General features: G+C 44.9%; 1 long non-coding RNA gene across 2 annotated transcripts; it reads right to left on the bottom strand.

Annotated features, from left to right (window-relative positions):
• Positions 1–939: 939 nt before the first annotated feature.
• On the bottom strand, positions 940–5,508 carry LOC142833171 (uncharacterized). 2 transcript variants are annotated; one of them, XR_012907334.1, is made up of 3 exons: positions 5,483–5,508; positions 1,710–1,968; positions 940–1,125 (listed from the first exon to the last, which is right to left on the bottom strand). It is a non-coding gene; the product is annotated as an uncharacterized LOC142833171 (long non-coding RNA). The 2 variants fall into 2 exon arrangements; XR_012907333.1 differs by lacking the exon at positions 5,483–5,508 and adding an exon at positions 3,999–4,124.
• Positions 5,509–15,865: the final 10,357 nt, after the last annotated feature.

The raw sequence follows: 15,865 nt of genomic DNA, 5'->3' as shown, positions 1-15,865 counted from the left end.
AACAAGGCAGAAGAGGAGAGAGGCCAGGAGGAAGTGGTGCGATGCTAACACAAGGGAAGGTCAAGAGACAGGGAGTCCCAATGAGACCAAAGGATCTGTTTCAAGGGCATGAAAGGCTGAGGGCTGACAGGAGGATCAGAGGTTGTGGTCAGAAAGGAGAATTTCAGAGTTCAGGATTTCAAAAACAGAGCAGCTCCAGTTGGTGACAAGGTCTAGTCGTTGCTGTTGGAGCAGCTGCCAAGTACAGTGGAGGTGGAGGCAGCTAGGGGAACACTCGGAGCCGCGCGCACGGGGCTGCATCAGACGGGGTCCTCTGCGGGACGTGACCGCAGGAGTTGAAGGGGGAAAAATCACTCTACAGTCCAAAGAAGGTTCATGTGACTAGGGTTAAAGACAATTCTTCACAAACAGCCATCTGGCCTTCTTGTTCAAGTCAAAGCCACGCCCAGGAAGTTGACCGTTGTCTCCCCAGCAGAAAGTACAGAAGACTCCTTGTTCTACCCTGTAGCTTCCTAGATCCGGGCTTTCTGCACATCACTGTCATTGCTGAGACAATGGTAACCCAGAGTGCACATGAGTCCAGGCATTGGGTTGGCTCTAATCAAGCCCTGCAACAGCATCATTTAAAACAGTTTCTTCCACCTTCCACAGCTAAAGTTCCCTTTCAGTGCTGCAGAAAAGCTTGTATGTGAAAAAGAACATTTTTGATGAGCTGTGTTTTCTACTCTAGTGCATAAAAAAGGTTTTTTTTCTGTTCTCGGACTTATTTCCTATCAAGGTTTCAATTTATATTGAACTGCTTAATAAAGAAAGAAGCGATGACGCAGGATTTAACTTTTAAGAAGATGCCTCATCGAGTATACTCATTTTTATTGGAACAAAAATAAAGCAGAGCTGAAAAGACCTGAAGATGCTGGGTCTGAAATAAGCAGGCTTGACCCAAGGACCGGGGTGAAAGGTCAGCGGCAGGTGACTATGACCCAACCAAGCCTGGTGAACACTGCTTTGAGATTGGAGCCAGCAGAGATCCTGTGCCCCAACTGCTCATGTTCACGTTGGCTTCCTTGTTCCAGGACAAACTTTGAGAATGTCTCAAAAATTAATTTCTGTAGACTCTCCAAGGCTCTTCCCATAAAAAAAAACTAAGCATTAAAAAGGACTGCCCAGCACCATTGGACACCCTGAGCATGCAGCTGCCACCGTGGGCACTGAAGGTATCATTGACCCCAAGCTGGACTATTGAATTAATCAGCAGACATTTAATAATTAAGACCATAATTGTTCAGAAAGACACACTTTACGAAAGCCCGATGAGCTCGCACTCCCTTCATACAGAAAATATTACAGAGGTTTCAACTGAATGTGGACGTTTTGAAGCCTATCTTTATAATGCTGGAGAAATGTATCATAGGTTTGACAAGAACAGTAGACCTCGGGTCGTCCAAGAACAATGAGGCTTAATAAGCCCTCTAGGACCTTGCTACAATTTGAATGCTTGTCCCCTTCACAATCCATGTGGAAATTTAATTGTCATAGTAACACTAGGAACAGGAGGGGCTTTGGGGAAGTAATTAATCCATGAAAGCTCCACCTCATAGATGAGAGCTGTGCCATCATTACCCCCCCCTCTCTCTCTCTCTCTCTTTCTCTCTTTCTCTCTCTCTCCCATAAGGTGAAACAGCAAGAAGGCCTTGACCATGCACTCATACCTTCATCTGAACTTCCCATCCACCTGAACCGAGCCATGAGCTCCTAGTCACTATAAATGACTTGATCCGTGGCATTGTGTATTGTGTCCTAGCAGCACAGCATGTAAGAAAGCAGACCTCATCTTTGTGCCAACTTTCTTTCTATCTTCTCCCTGAATCCTTGCCTTGTCCCAATCTCCTTCCTTTAAATACCAGGTCAAATGGTATCTCTTCCAGGAAGTTGTCTCCAAATACTTCTCTCCCTGGGCCTTTCTCACTTCTGAAACAAAAGAAGAGAGTTTATTTTGGCTGGGAATATGATGCATGAAGCAAACAGCATTTATTCACGCTATAAATGTTTCTATGTAAGTAAAATAGCATTGCCTGTGTCCAGGGTACACTCATTTGAAATGGATGGGGAGTAATGGAGAAAGAAAGGCAGAAAATATTTTATAATTATTTGATCTATACTTTCTTTATGTGACACCCTATACATGCTTTATATTTTAACCAAAGTACCACCCAGTATAGCAATTACACAATATTTTCTATGCTATTGACTTATAGCAATGTCAGGATGTGGCATCACATACCTCATTGTATAACAGGACACAGTTATGTATAAAAAGTCTATTTTCAAAACTAAACAGTCAGGCTAAATGTCTGCATCTTGGTTTTCAGCACTGTTCCCTAGGTCTCCTTGGCTAAATGGCTGATCCCAGGAGGAGTACAGAGACCACATACGATGAGACTAAGATACCAAACCATGTCATAAATAAGGAGATAATTAGCAAACAAAATGATGGAGACACATCAGAGATGGCAAAGTCAATATCAAAGAGTTCCCAATGGCCAAAACTGGAATAATATGAAGACTACAATGAAGAACATGCTGTCCAATTGTAATCCAAAATATAATATTAATTTCCACACACCCTTGCTGATGTAAATAAGTGATTGAATAAACAGATGATAAAAATAATCTCCCATCCAGAAGCATCCCAAACAGTTTCTGTATACAAGTCCCACTGAGAGGTGAAACCTATCCGCTCTAACCTGTCCGCCTACTTGAGGACCCATGGCTGGAGCACAGTCCCAACAGCACAGGCAAGGCCTTGCAAGGCTTCTTGAACAGAGTTTATCTGAGCCTTTATTGGTTTGGGGGGCTAATAAGAGTATCTCCTTATTTTGTTTATTAACTTTTATTTTGAAGTTAAAAAGAGGACCTTGTTCTATAGACCCTTGTTTCTACTCCTTGGGGCGAGTCATTAGAGGCCACTCACACTCAAGGTGGGGTAAGCGGAATTAGGAGAAAGGGTGAGATGAACTTAAAGTGAAGAATCTCAAGGACTAACTATGAAGAAATCTGGCAAACAGTACCAAACGGTCAAGGTCATATCATCGAAAGGAGGTATAGGTGTATCTCCGATATAGAACAACCTTTGATAGAGTATGACGACAGACATGTCATCTCCCTGCCCTTCTTTCTGAAACAGGTGGCCCCATTTAACTTCCTCAAAACCATCAAGGTCAAGCAAACTCTGAGAAACTGTCAGAGACCTGAGGAAATTCAGGAGACAGGATCATTAACTAGTCTTTTGGATGCGATCCCGAAGCAGAAAGATGATGACGTGAAACCTAATGAAGACTAAACAGGCTGTAGACTTCACTGTGTCGGTGACGTGCCAACCTTGGTTCTTTCGCTGTAAAAAGCCAGCCAGAAAATGCAAGATGTGAGCTTCAGGGAGGCTGCGTACAAGGCATTTAGGAACACTGCTCTCTGCAGCTATCTGCAAGTCTGAAACTAGGTTAAGATGATTTAAGGTAAAAGAATGAGAAAGTGAGCAGTATAGAATATTCTAGCTAGAGATAGCGAAAGAGACACCGAATCAAACCCCCTTGTCACAGGCAGAAACTAGGCCCACATGGCTTGATGACAGGATTAAGGTCACATGATAAGAAGACTAAGACAAAGCCAGCATCCCCCAGTCCCGCCGCTCTGTTCCCTCACTGTAGGATGCTGAAGACGGCTAGCTGAGAACTCTCGAGAAAGAAAATGGTACGGGCTGGAGAGATGGCTAAGAGGCTAAGAGTGCTGGCTGCTCTTCCAGAGGGCCCAGGTTCAATTCCCAGCATCAACATTGTGGCCCACAACAGTCTGTAACTCTAGATCTGGGAGATCTGACACACTCACACAGACATACGGGCAGGCAAACACCAATGAACAGAAAAAAAAGATAAATCTTAAATAAGTAAATTTTTTAAAGAAAGAAAATGACTATTAACTTTGGAAAGACACAAATGACACACTTTACAGAGGTGGGCCCGTACTCCAAGGGTCTCGTGGCAGCTGAGGTGGCGACTCCTCGGGGCCCTTTGAGAATTGATTTGAGGTTTTCATTGGCTTTCTAGGTTAAGAGCATCTTCTCATTTTGTTTATTATCCTTTTTTTTCCCTTCTGGAAGCAAAAATAGAACCTTGGTTCAAGAATTAGTTGGGAGCCAGCAAAACTGAATAGTGATGAGACCGTTTCTATCAAATAGCTTCATTACCATTCTGGTGTCTGATAAAACCAAATGTTCAATTCTCTCTAGCAAGGAAGGTGCTAAAGGCAACATCCTTCTACCTTTTGTGAGGAAAAAATCTAGAGCTGAGATATTTTAAAGCTGTCCCATTCACACATACACAGTTCTGACTGAACCAAACTGGGATATACAGTCTTTTGTAACTTCCTAAATAATCTAAGGCAATAACAAAATACTCCTAGTCTGTGATTTTTTTTTTAATGCTTGGTGTTATTTTAAAAAATAAAAGTACACATGCCTGTGAGTGCTAGAATAATTTATTCTCCTTCTAACGTGGAAAATATTTGTTTTTAATTTAGACCTCTAATGCCTGGCTGTAGATCAGGCTTCTGCAATTGAAATGCAAGTGAAATTCTCCTTGTCTCCCATCCACAGATGAAAAGAGACTGTCTGCTAAGCGTGGCCGCTGAGGAATCGGTCAACTGAATGTTTTTACTACCCTGCCTAGCCTGGATCTACCCGCTGTGGAGAAAGGCAGCCGGATTTCTAGGACCCACATACTGAAAGCAAGAAGTCACAGTGTGCAGGCAGAGTCCCCCTCACAAGACCTGATCTCTGTACAAAAACGAAGTTACCTGTCAAACTTACTCTGCAGCCGTCATTGTGACCTGACCTGAAGGACAAAACTATCTAAATAGAAATACACGAACATTCAAACTTTCGGAAACAAACTCCCAACCTAAGTCCCCAGAGGAAGCATTATAATTTTTGCAGGATATTATTTATTCCCTCCCAGAAAGAAATGAATGGGCCGACGTCCAGATGGATCCATCGTGAGTCATCTATCCCCTATTTCCACCTGCCCCTTCCTCTGGCAAAAAAAAAAAGAGTCCCCAAAGTTTCTCCCTCAGCCCTGAGTCAGAGCCGCCCATCTGTCAGCGTGGTCCATCCAGGAACAGTTAACCTCAATGATTATTTTCCACTCGGTAGTAAAACCCTTTCCCTCTCCGCAGCTGGAGAGCTCTGACTCTTTCCTTTTACTCCTCCAGCCATTTAAGCCAGAAACTCCGGGCAGGCCGAGCGGAGCGCGTCATTTGTACGCTGCGCACTCCGAGGCAGGAGGTCTGAGGGGGGCCTCTCTGAGCCACGGTGATAGAGTCTTTTAACACTGAACAGTGCAAATTGTCCACCAGGGACGACTTGAAATGTCTCTTCAATGCACAGCGCCCGGTGCCTCCAGCCTGGCTCCAACTGCGTTTCGCCACTTACGAGGGACTCTTGCAGAACAGCCTCACGGAAGTTCCCTGGCTCTAGCAAGAGGCAGATACAAATAAGTTAGGGGAAACTCAAGGTGAGACAAAAGAATCAAAGAATGTGAGTACTCACCCCTGAGCAAGATAGCTTCTTATCACACACACACACACACACACACACACACACACACACGCACACACACACACACACGGTTACTGAAAGCAAACCTACTTGTTAATGTTCAACTTTCATATCTGGCTACAGATTGGACTGGCAATAAAGGGCCGATGGGTTCTTTAAGGCAGGCACCCCACTGATAAATCAGAAACAATAAAGCTGGAGACAGGCTTGCTGGGCCCCAGCTGGTATTGCTTATATCTGTCCTAAGCAATCAGGAATCATGAAGAGACTTCTTTTTGGAACTCCTAACCACAAGACTTCACAGTGACCGCCTCAATCCCACATGCCTATGTGCTGAAGGGGCGTGCAGAGGAGGGGATACCTTTATTCTTTTTGACAAGATCAATCAGACTCTCTGGAATCTCCTCATGGCCCACTTCTCCCTAGCCAGCTCCCATCCTCCATCCCACTCCCTCCCGTACCCAAGAAAGTTTTCAAACAGCAAGTCATCGTCTCCCCACCCTAGCTTTTCTTTCTGTTAGGCAATAGCCAAACCTCGGCACTCTTTGGTCCAGGGAAACTCTCCAGGAAGTAGTCAGGCGTCCTCCAACACATAAGTAAAGACACCACAGCTGAGCTCCAGAGAGGGCAAAACCACCCACAGTATACCCGAGTCTTCAAACAGTGGGGTCTTGTACCCCTACCATCCCAACAAACTCGATTACTACCCAGGATCTCTGCAGCATCAAACCAAATCTTACAGAAGAGTATAGGGGATCAATGACATAAGTCAGAGTCCCCCCTCTTCTCCAACCCCTGCAGCCCAAGCCGGGCAGTTCGGTTCTTCAGCCAAAGGCAACCCCACTTTCCCTTCACCTCCTCTCACACCTGTTCACAGCAGACAGAGCCTTGGCTCCATTGAACCCCATTGTGGAAACACACTCTGGGTGCGTCACAGCCTTTACGAATAGACAGCTTCTTCTCCATACTTTTCTTTGTGGAGGCCATCATGGCATCTATTTTCAGGCATCAGAAACTGCCACATGGTTACCATGAGATCCACTCAGGTCTCTCTTATGTGGCATTCCCAGATAAACTAAGTAGATATCACAGAATCGACTTGCGTTTCTTCAGGGCCACTTATATTCCCAAGAAGATCTTCCGCTTTGCAAGATTGTTGAAAGGGTCTTTCTGCTCAGTGCTGGGCTGCGCTGCAAACCCCAGAATCTCCTTTCCCCCAGTCCTACCACTATGCAATGGGGGAGTTCTGTAGGCTCCTACCCTTGAGGAAAGAAGTTGAAGGAGTGGTTTCTTAGCACTGAGGGCAGAGGAGCGTGCGGGGGGGGGGGGATGCTGGCAGGATTGCTGACAGGGCACATCAACTCTTAGTCTTAGTTCTTCTAAGAGAAGAGCAACTTAGCAGGGCATGAAGAAGCTTCACTAATAATCCAGTGTGTTTAGGCAACTGTGAAGAAATCCTTTAATGTCTCATGCTGACCAAAATGCAAGTGTGTCCTATCTTGTGCTTTTTGGGGTACTAACAGAGGAGATTTCATGAAGAGCCTACAAACCATATAAGGGACTCATGGAGCAGCAAAGTTCACGTTGTCCCCTAATTTCATCAGCTGTCTACATCTTAAGCCTCTCTGATTTTTCCAGACACCATGGTGTAACCATAGGAAGACCCCACTAAAGACCCTGGCATTCTGAAAAAGGTATAGTCACACATCCTGGGTATTTTCAACCATGCATTACATCTTTAAATTAGCCTGTCGTCTGAGTAGGGATAATCCTCCACGTCTCTCTTCGTCTAGCTGCAGCGACTTTTGAGTTATTGGCCATATTTCTAGTGACTGCATGCAGACTACAGACTAGATTGATGCCAAACTTCATAATTTTGCAATAGCTTTCCCATCAGTGGTACATCTCTGGAAGAGTTGCTCTAATGTATAATTTTGTCAATTGGGATATATAGATCCGTGTATTTAAATAGCCACGCTCTTCTTGGCTTGCACATATAAACACTTCCTGTTTCTGGAATCAACTTGAAATCGCATTTTTCAGAACTTGGAAGCCCTGGAAAGTAAACCATTAATTCTGCACATAGGTCCAGGCACACATATTTGAATATGTGGGTGGATGCTGATTGGGTAAATGGGCATATGAGGAAGTGCAACACGCTGGTTTAAATTCTGTAACCAGGGCCAGGCAGTGGTGGCACACACCTTTAATCCCAGCACTCAGGAGGCAGACATAGTTGGGTCTCTGTGATTCGAGGCCAGTCTGGTCTGCAAGAGCTAGTTGGAAACCCTCTCTCAAAAAGCCAAAAAAAAAAAAAAAAAGTGTAGTCAGCATAGTTTAAAGACATTTACTCTCTTGCTCAACACTGTTCCAAGTTATTACCTAGCTGTCAGCATTTCCAGAGATTCCCAGTAACTTTCCAGGACAGACAAAATTCTGTCTCATGGCCTGCTATCAGTGGTCTACAAGGCATCCCCCCTTTCCCCACAAGCATACCTTCTTTGAAGAAATTCTTGTGACTTGGGAGTGCTGCCTTTGCTTGCTTCTTTTGCGCACTAGCTTGAAGGCAACAATGAATGGCCACACCTCTGGCAGGAAAACATGCAGTGTTCTTTGTAATTTCTCAGTCTCTTGGTCAGTGGGCCTACACCACAAGTGACGGTGCTATCTAGCTGGCCACTCTGGTCTCACAGGGATTTCATTAACAGAAACTGACCCCATTCAACAACAACAACCATGACAGCAATACACACACACTCACACACACACTCACACACACACACACACACACACTCACACACACACACACACTCACACACTCACACACTCACACACACACACACACACTCACACACACACACTCACACACACACACACTCACACACACACACACTCACACACACACACACTCACACACTCACACACACACACACACTCACACACACACTCACACACACATGCACACTCACACACTCACACACACACTCACACACACACACACACACTCACACACACACACTCACACACACATGCACACTCACAGAGTCACGGAACAAAAGTGCAGGCCACTAACCAGGGCTCAAGGTCACATTTCTACAAACACCTGCTTGTTCTCCGATAACACCTGCTAAGAATCTCAAACAAAAAGGGCAAGGCTCTATTGATACAGTCCCCTGCTCTAGGCTGTGGAGGGAGGTGCAGCCCTCCTGGTATGCTCAAGGTGAGATAATAGGTGGACAAACTCCCAGGGTGCCCCCAAAGGACCAGTTTTCCTGTCTGCCTAAGTCCCATCGTGGGGAATTAGTGGCATGAGTGACTTTCACGTGCCCACACTGCCTGTGCTGAGGTCTGTCTGCAGAATGACCAGAGCACTAACCAAAAATGCTAGTCACGTCAGCCGAGAGAGTGAATCCCAGTGGGGGAATGTCTGGAGGGTTCTGCCACAAAGTACACGGTAATCTCCTTCTGTTTCCTGGTAGTCTCAGACTCCCGAGCAGCAATTCTTGCAGCTTTCAAATTCAGATGATAACTCCCAAAGTTATCCATAACAACGATGAGCTCTAGGAAGAGATCAAGTAAGGAGTCCTCATGCCTCCTGTTTTCCGCAGTAAGTTCTGACTGACATGCCCATGACCCATGATCATGTTCTTATAAATGTGTCATAGGTTAGAGATGACCATAAATCTTTCCTCTCCTCCTACTGAAAGATAGAAATCTAATTTCTCACCTGGTAATTTGGTCTGTGACTTGGGGTACCTGGTAGATCGTGGCAGAAGTGACAGCGTGCCAATTTTCTAGCCCCTGGTATTAGGAAATTGAAAGCTCCCATTTAATCTCTCATAGAACATTTGGTTCTTCAGACTTGAGTCGTGTTTTAACAAGAGCTTCGCTTGCTGCCCTTCATGCTGCCAACCCAATGCGGACTTCTCAGAGCCAAGACCCTTAAAAATCACAACGATGAGAAAGCAGGTCTCTGTGTAGAACGCTTATTGATGCTTTCAAGACAGAAATATGTTGCGATTTTACTGACTATAAGACATGGCCCCTCTCGTCTTGGCGGCGAGTCTTTGTTGTTTTGGGACTGATTTCTCAACAGTTGCTAAGATGAAACAGAGGAGACCACACTGAGGAACTGTGCTGAGAGAGACAGAGTATTAGAAAGGAAGGTGGAGTCCCATGCTTGATGGTTTGGATCTCGAATAAAACGGGTGAGAAGATAATAATATCAATGAAGACATGCTACTGAGAGCAGATGTGGTCCTTCTTAATCCTGTTCTCCTTTCCTTATATTGTCAAGAGAATCTAGCACAAGATGAGTTGGATAATGAGTACAGAGGAAATGTGATAAATCTGGAATCCGAGCTGAATTAGAACTGACCCTTACTTAATATAAAAGGAAGTCTAAAATTCGGGCCATAATTAAACACGACACCAAGTCTTCAGCTAGTTCAGCAGGTGGCCTACTAAATGGAAGAAGCAGTCTTGAGTCTGTCCTGGGAATTGCCTTCATCAGGACAATTTGAAGGTTATTCCTGTGCAGGCAGTGAAGTTTGGTCCAGAAAGAGAATGGGAACAGGGATTATTGGCATCCTCCTTTTCCGTGCACATCTGGAATCTTCCCGCCACAGTTCTGCCCTTTAGAGATTGTATGGGATTGTAGGTTCACTCTTAGAATTCCTCATAGCTACTCTGTATGTGCATGTGTGTGCATGTATGTACATGCTAGAAATTGATCCTAAGACTTCAAACAGGTAGCCACAAGCTCTACCACTGAGCTACAGCCCCATCCCGTGTCTTTTAAATCTTTTCTAACCTTCCCCTCCAGATATCCTCTGGAGCTGAACTTCTTTTGCTAGAAGACTTAATCTATGTTATTCTTCACAATTTTTACTCTGATTCATTGTCCCTGGACTCATGGAGATAGAATAGGGACATCAGCCTGTCCAGGTGACAGGGAATGACCTCTAAATGATTCTCCTGGGTGTTATAGCCAAAACACCTATATCTGTCTTTTCTGGCTGACATCAACTATAGTCCTCAACCATAACCATGCTTGGAAGTTAATGCCTGCCTCCCACAGTTGTCAACCAATGACAAGCAGCCAGAAGATGCTGGGGCCAAGGTCGGCTCACTCTCAGATGCCTCTCAGACAGGGGGCCTTCCTTGTGCACCCTTCCCCGGTAGCCATCTCTGCTCTCTCTGGCTTTCATCAGGTTGGAGGGTGGTTCTCTGTAGCTAATCTACTCATAGAGCTGGTGGAGATGTTCCTGGCCATGACTGCATGTTGTCTTTAACCTTCTCTACAACCTTGGTGTCACAAGAAGAAAGCACAGCAGCCCCTCTTTGACATTTGCTTCATCTCCTGAGGTTCTGAAGCCTATCCAAAGATCTCCTTAGCTCAGAGATTTGCAAACCACCTCTCTGAACCATAAAGCCCTTGCATTGCCTCTCACAGTTTCATTTGCTTAGGTCTTACTTCCTCATACCCTAAGGAAGTATCTTGCCTGTGTCTTCCACACCCCAGTCCTTGCCCCACAACAGTCTTACATACACTGGTTCTCAGGGCTGAAGCCATGGGTGGTCGTTCTGCTCACCATCCAGGTTCTACCCCGACTATTTGCTTTGTGAATCTCAGCAGGGTCTCACTAACAGCATATTGGAAATGCAGCTTTCCTGGCCCACATGGACAGGTTTTTGGTCTATTTTCGTCTTTTCCCTGCTCTATTTAAATATGGTGTCTGTGACTGAGTTTTGTGTTCCGGAGGCACGCGGTCCAGAGAGAAGGAGCCAGAGTTGCTTCTGTGCCTTGGCGCTTAGGAAAGAGCAAATGGGGCTGCCACCTGCCCGGTCTGGGGATGCTTCCAGAATGGCTCAGGTTATTCACAGTACAGATCCACCCGGGGGTAAAAATATCATCCCAGAAGGACTCTCCTCCTCGCCATAAAAATACCTATGTCGTATAGAGGCATGCTCAAACTGACATGAGGTCTAGGAGCGATCCCCATAGAGAACAACTCAAGCTATTAGTTGACCTTACAAAGGAGAAGATAAGGAGGGCTGGGAGAAACGGGTGAGGGCAACTCAAGATGGTTAGAAATGTCAGCTGTAACCAGAGACATACAGTTCAGTCTGTGGGAAGAGCTTCCTGAACACGGAACATCAGGAGACTTTTGCAAGGTGTCTTCCTAGATGTGTGAAGACACAATCAACCCTTCTTCGTGAAGGATCAACGTAGGATGACTTCTAGTTACCACAAGCCTGAAGCATACTCAGAATGTCCTCTCCTGTCCAATCATCTTTGCCCTCTCCTTTGCCCATCCTCTCTTGTTGATCTTTGTAACTCCACTACAAACTCAGTTACACAATCGCTGTATCACACACTTGACTCGGGGATGGGTAAAAAGGAGAGAGCTGCCATCCTCTCTTGAATGGTCCACTTTTAAAGGTCCGTTTCTTCTCAGTTTGAGGGATTCTTTTCTAAACCAGTTCTCACAAGCATTCTGCCCTTTTTGCTATCATCATTTTGTTTGTTTTTTTGCTTCTTGAATCCCTCCCTATTAGCTTTGTCTAGCTGGCCCGGGGTCCCCAATCCTCCCTCCCTGTTAGCTTTGTCTACTAGGCCCGGGATCCACACTGGTCACTAGTTTCATTCTAGTTTTGCAAACTGAGAGAAGTCAGTTTCTCCACAGTTCACAGACCAGCTTTACATATGACATGCCTAAGAATTTCTTACAATAACTTGAATTTGCCTGCACAATAGAGACACATCCAGAGAATCTCCCTTTAGAAGCCAAGACAAAGTCACCATCAATATGGCTCTATTATTAAATTGCTAACTAACTCTTTTGGGTGCTACCCTTTGGGATATTGTAGATCCCACATCTGTTATCAGCAATATAGGTTTCTCAGTCTCAATATCCATAAGTTTAGAGGAAGGGGAGGTAGTCAATTCTCAAAAAGGTGTCCGAAAGCATCCAAAGTACTAAAAATCTAGAAAGGAATTATTGTACTATATGGTGGGTGAATGAATTAAAGCCCTGCTTTTGTATGCCAAGCTGGATGTCAGAGTTCTGATCCCTCCTTCTGGACTGAATGCCTCACCGAGCTGAGACATTGATCCAGAAACCATACGGAAGCAGAGATGTACAGAGAAGTAGACAAGCCCCTGCCGTGAAGGAAAGGAGTGTGGCCTGGTGCATAGAGATCATGGCTTTCCTCGTTAGTCAGAAATGCCTCAACCATACATACCTCCCATGTATATCCATTCTTAGGTGGGAGTTTTCTGATGCTTCCATTTCTTTTGAATATAAACGTGTCTTGCCATTAGAATTGTACAATTTTCAAATGGTGATAACAGAGAGAGACAGAAAAATGAAGAAAGAGAACTAAACCCACACCTGTGCGTGTGCATGTGTGTGCATGTATGCGTGTGCATGTGTGTGCATGTGTGTGCATGTGTGTGCATGTACGCGTGTGCATGAGTGTGTATGTACGAGGCACATGTTTCTGTGTATGTAGTATGTGTATGTATGTGTGTGTGTATGTGTGTTTCCGTCAGCAAGCCCTCTTATACTGAAAGACAACTCCAAAACATGTTCTTGCAACAGGTTATTTGAAGCCACAACTCGAGATGACACAATGTCTGAACACGGGGTCTGAGGAGGAATAGCTCCAGCTCCTTGAGGTCACTCAGTAAAGGGAAGGCACATGGATGAATGGATTGGGTTCCACTACTGCAGTAAGCTCTGGGGTCCTTCCTCTTTTGGTTTCTTCTGAAGAATTAATTTGAGAATAAAGTATTGCAAATCTCAAACTAACTAGAAGCAGCTGTTGCTGCTTCCTCTGCTTTGGTAGGCCCCACCAAATTCCTGTTCCAAATCAACGCAAGGCAACTCTCTGGCCACATCTCAGGGTGATGCTCAAGGGTATTAATAAATGAAAACAGTAAAACCAGTGAGCATAAGTGCTGTGGTGTCTTCATGTGCCTGAGACCATTGTAGCCCCTGGGCTATCCTCCTGCTTAGGGCTGCGGGCAGTGTTGTCGCCCTCGCCATTCAGGTATCAAGACTGAAGGAAGCTGTGAGTTCCCAGATCTCTTCCCTCCTTTGTGACAGTAGTAACAACAATAGCTAGCCTGCATCAAACATTAGATACTGTGCAAAATAGTTTATCTTAACCAATATTTGCACTAAATATATAAGCTAGGAATTACCTCACCCCCTCCCCCACTTTACGTATTAGGCAACTGGAGAACAGAGACTGAATGTGGCAGAGTGTGGCCCTAACTGCAATCTATCCTGTCCTATACCTTTAGCCCCAAAGTCCTGTGACATTCTCTCCTTTGTGTATCGCCCTTCTCCGAGGCTCATGCAATTGCAACCAAAACCAGGGCTCTTGGGTGATTTTCATCAAGTTGAAAAGCCCTTCCTGAGATTAGAGACAGCCAAGTGAATTGCTCCCAGAGAGCCCACTGGCAGTGTTACCATCCGTTGGCCTCAGCCACAGCTGTGGTCTCCAAAGGAAATAACTCATGCGGCCGTTGGCTGCACCTGTCATTCACTGGAACCAGTACTTGCATCGGAACACCAGGGCCCCCACAGGGATGAGAACAGCAGCTACATCAAGCTTATGGGCATCCAAACCGGTCCCTATGGTTCTGGGAGGCTGCTCCTCTCAATCTGGGATGAGCCCCTCCTGACCCACCCTCCTGCTTCCGAAGGTCAGAGGGACTGGCCCTTGGCCACACACATTATGCCTCTGTGGAAACAGCCCATCCTAGTGCCCTAGGCAGGAGGTGCCATTGGCAAACAAACAGGCATGATCTAAATTAGGTGAAACACCTCCAACCTCCTCCTGATTACAAAGAAAAGGAAGCTGGAGGTGATGCAAGGTGACATCACTCAAATAGGAAAGGCTCACAAGTGGCCAGCGAGAACTGAGGTCTGTGCATCAGTCGCAGAGAGAGGAAAGGACATGGGAAACTTTCAGAACAATCAGAGCTGGACAAAGACACACGAAAAGGGAAATTTGCATGGTAGTCTGGGGATATCGACACAGCAACCTAGGCAAAACAGTATTTATCAGATTTAATGGAATGCAACTCTATCAATGCTAACAGAGCGTCAGGCATCTACCCTGAAATGAGGGGTTTTTGAACCTGCATGTTCATGTTCTCTTACTGCAGAGCCAAGCCATATGTGTTTGTCACCCTTAAATAACAGGACAGGCTGGCACGTGAGTAAGCACCAGGATGGGTGGTGAGTCGTGCGAACATTGGTATGAAGGGATATATATGTATTGAGAGGGGCAGCAAGCTCTTCGTGAGGGATGCAGGATTTGGTTTGGAGCCCATAGGTGATTCTCTGTTTAATCATGACTCCAAAGTTACGTGCATATTCAACTGGTAGAGCCAACACTCATATTCAATTCCAGAATAATTCCTGTTCTGGAACACATTGTTTCCACTACCACCTTATTATCAATCTTTGGACACCCCCTGGGCTCAACATCCCCTTGTGAATAGGGAAATCTTTAGTCCTACACTCTGCACTGCAACAGCTGCTTAGCCGTGTGGTGGTTTTCTCAAGGTCAGGGCTCAGGAGGGGAAAAGCCTGAGTAAATGAGTTACTAATATGCTGATTCTTTCCAGTTGGGGGATTTTCCAAAAGTAAAACTATAGATAGGTAGTTGGGTAGATAGATAGATAGATAGATAGATAGATAGATAGATAGATAGATAGATAGATAGATAGATATAAATGGTTAGCTAACACTTCAGTTTTAACTTTAAAAATATAACCTTAGAAATGGATTTGATCAGTGCAGCATGCACAATCATCTTCACCTTTGGGCTATTCAAACCAAAGTTTTACATCCTTCATAGGAAAAATATAACACTGGGGTCTCAGTCATCCAATATTTCTCTGTCACTTTTTTAAAGACTACCTTCATTATCCTTTATGGAAATGGGGTGCACTCTCCTTGCAGATGAGATTGCCTATTGTCTTTAGAAATGCCAAGTTGGCATGCCTTCACCAATCATTTTTTTCTTTGCTTTACATATTTAAAGGTACTGATACAACATCATTCTACTAGGCGGCTTATGTGAATCCCAGACAGAAAAACAATTTAATGTATACTGTCTTTCCTAGTTAGCTTTCTGTTTGCTATGATAAATTATTGACCAAAAGTGACTTATGGAGGAAAGGGTTTATTTTTAGAGGCTCAAGACACAAATTTGGAGGCAGAAACTATAGAG

The sequence above is a fragment of the Microtus pennsylvanicus genome, chromosome 12 (assembly GCF_037038515.1).
Source record: "Microtus pennsylvanicus isolate mMicPen1 chromosome 12, mMicPen1.hap1, whole genome shotgun sequence".
Classification (NCBI taxonomy): domain Eukaryota; kingdom Metazoa; phylum Chordata; class Mammalia; order Rodentia; family Cricetidae; genus Microtus; species Microtus pennsylvanicus.
This window is presented reverse-complemented; position numbering and strand designations above follow the sequence as displayed.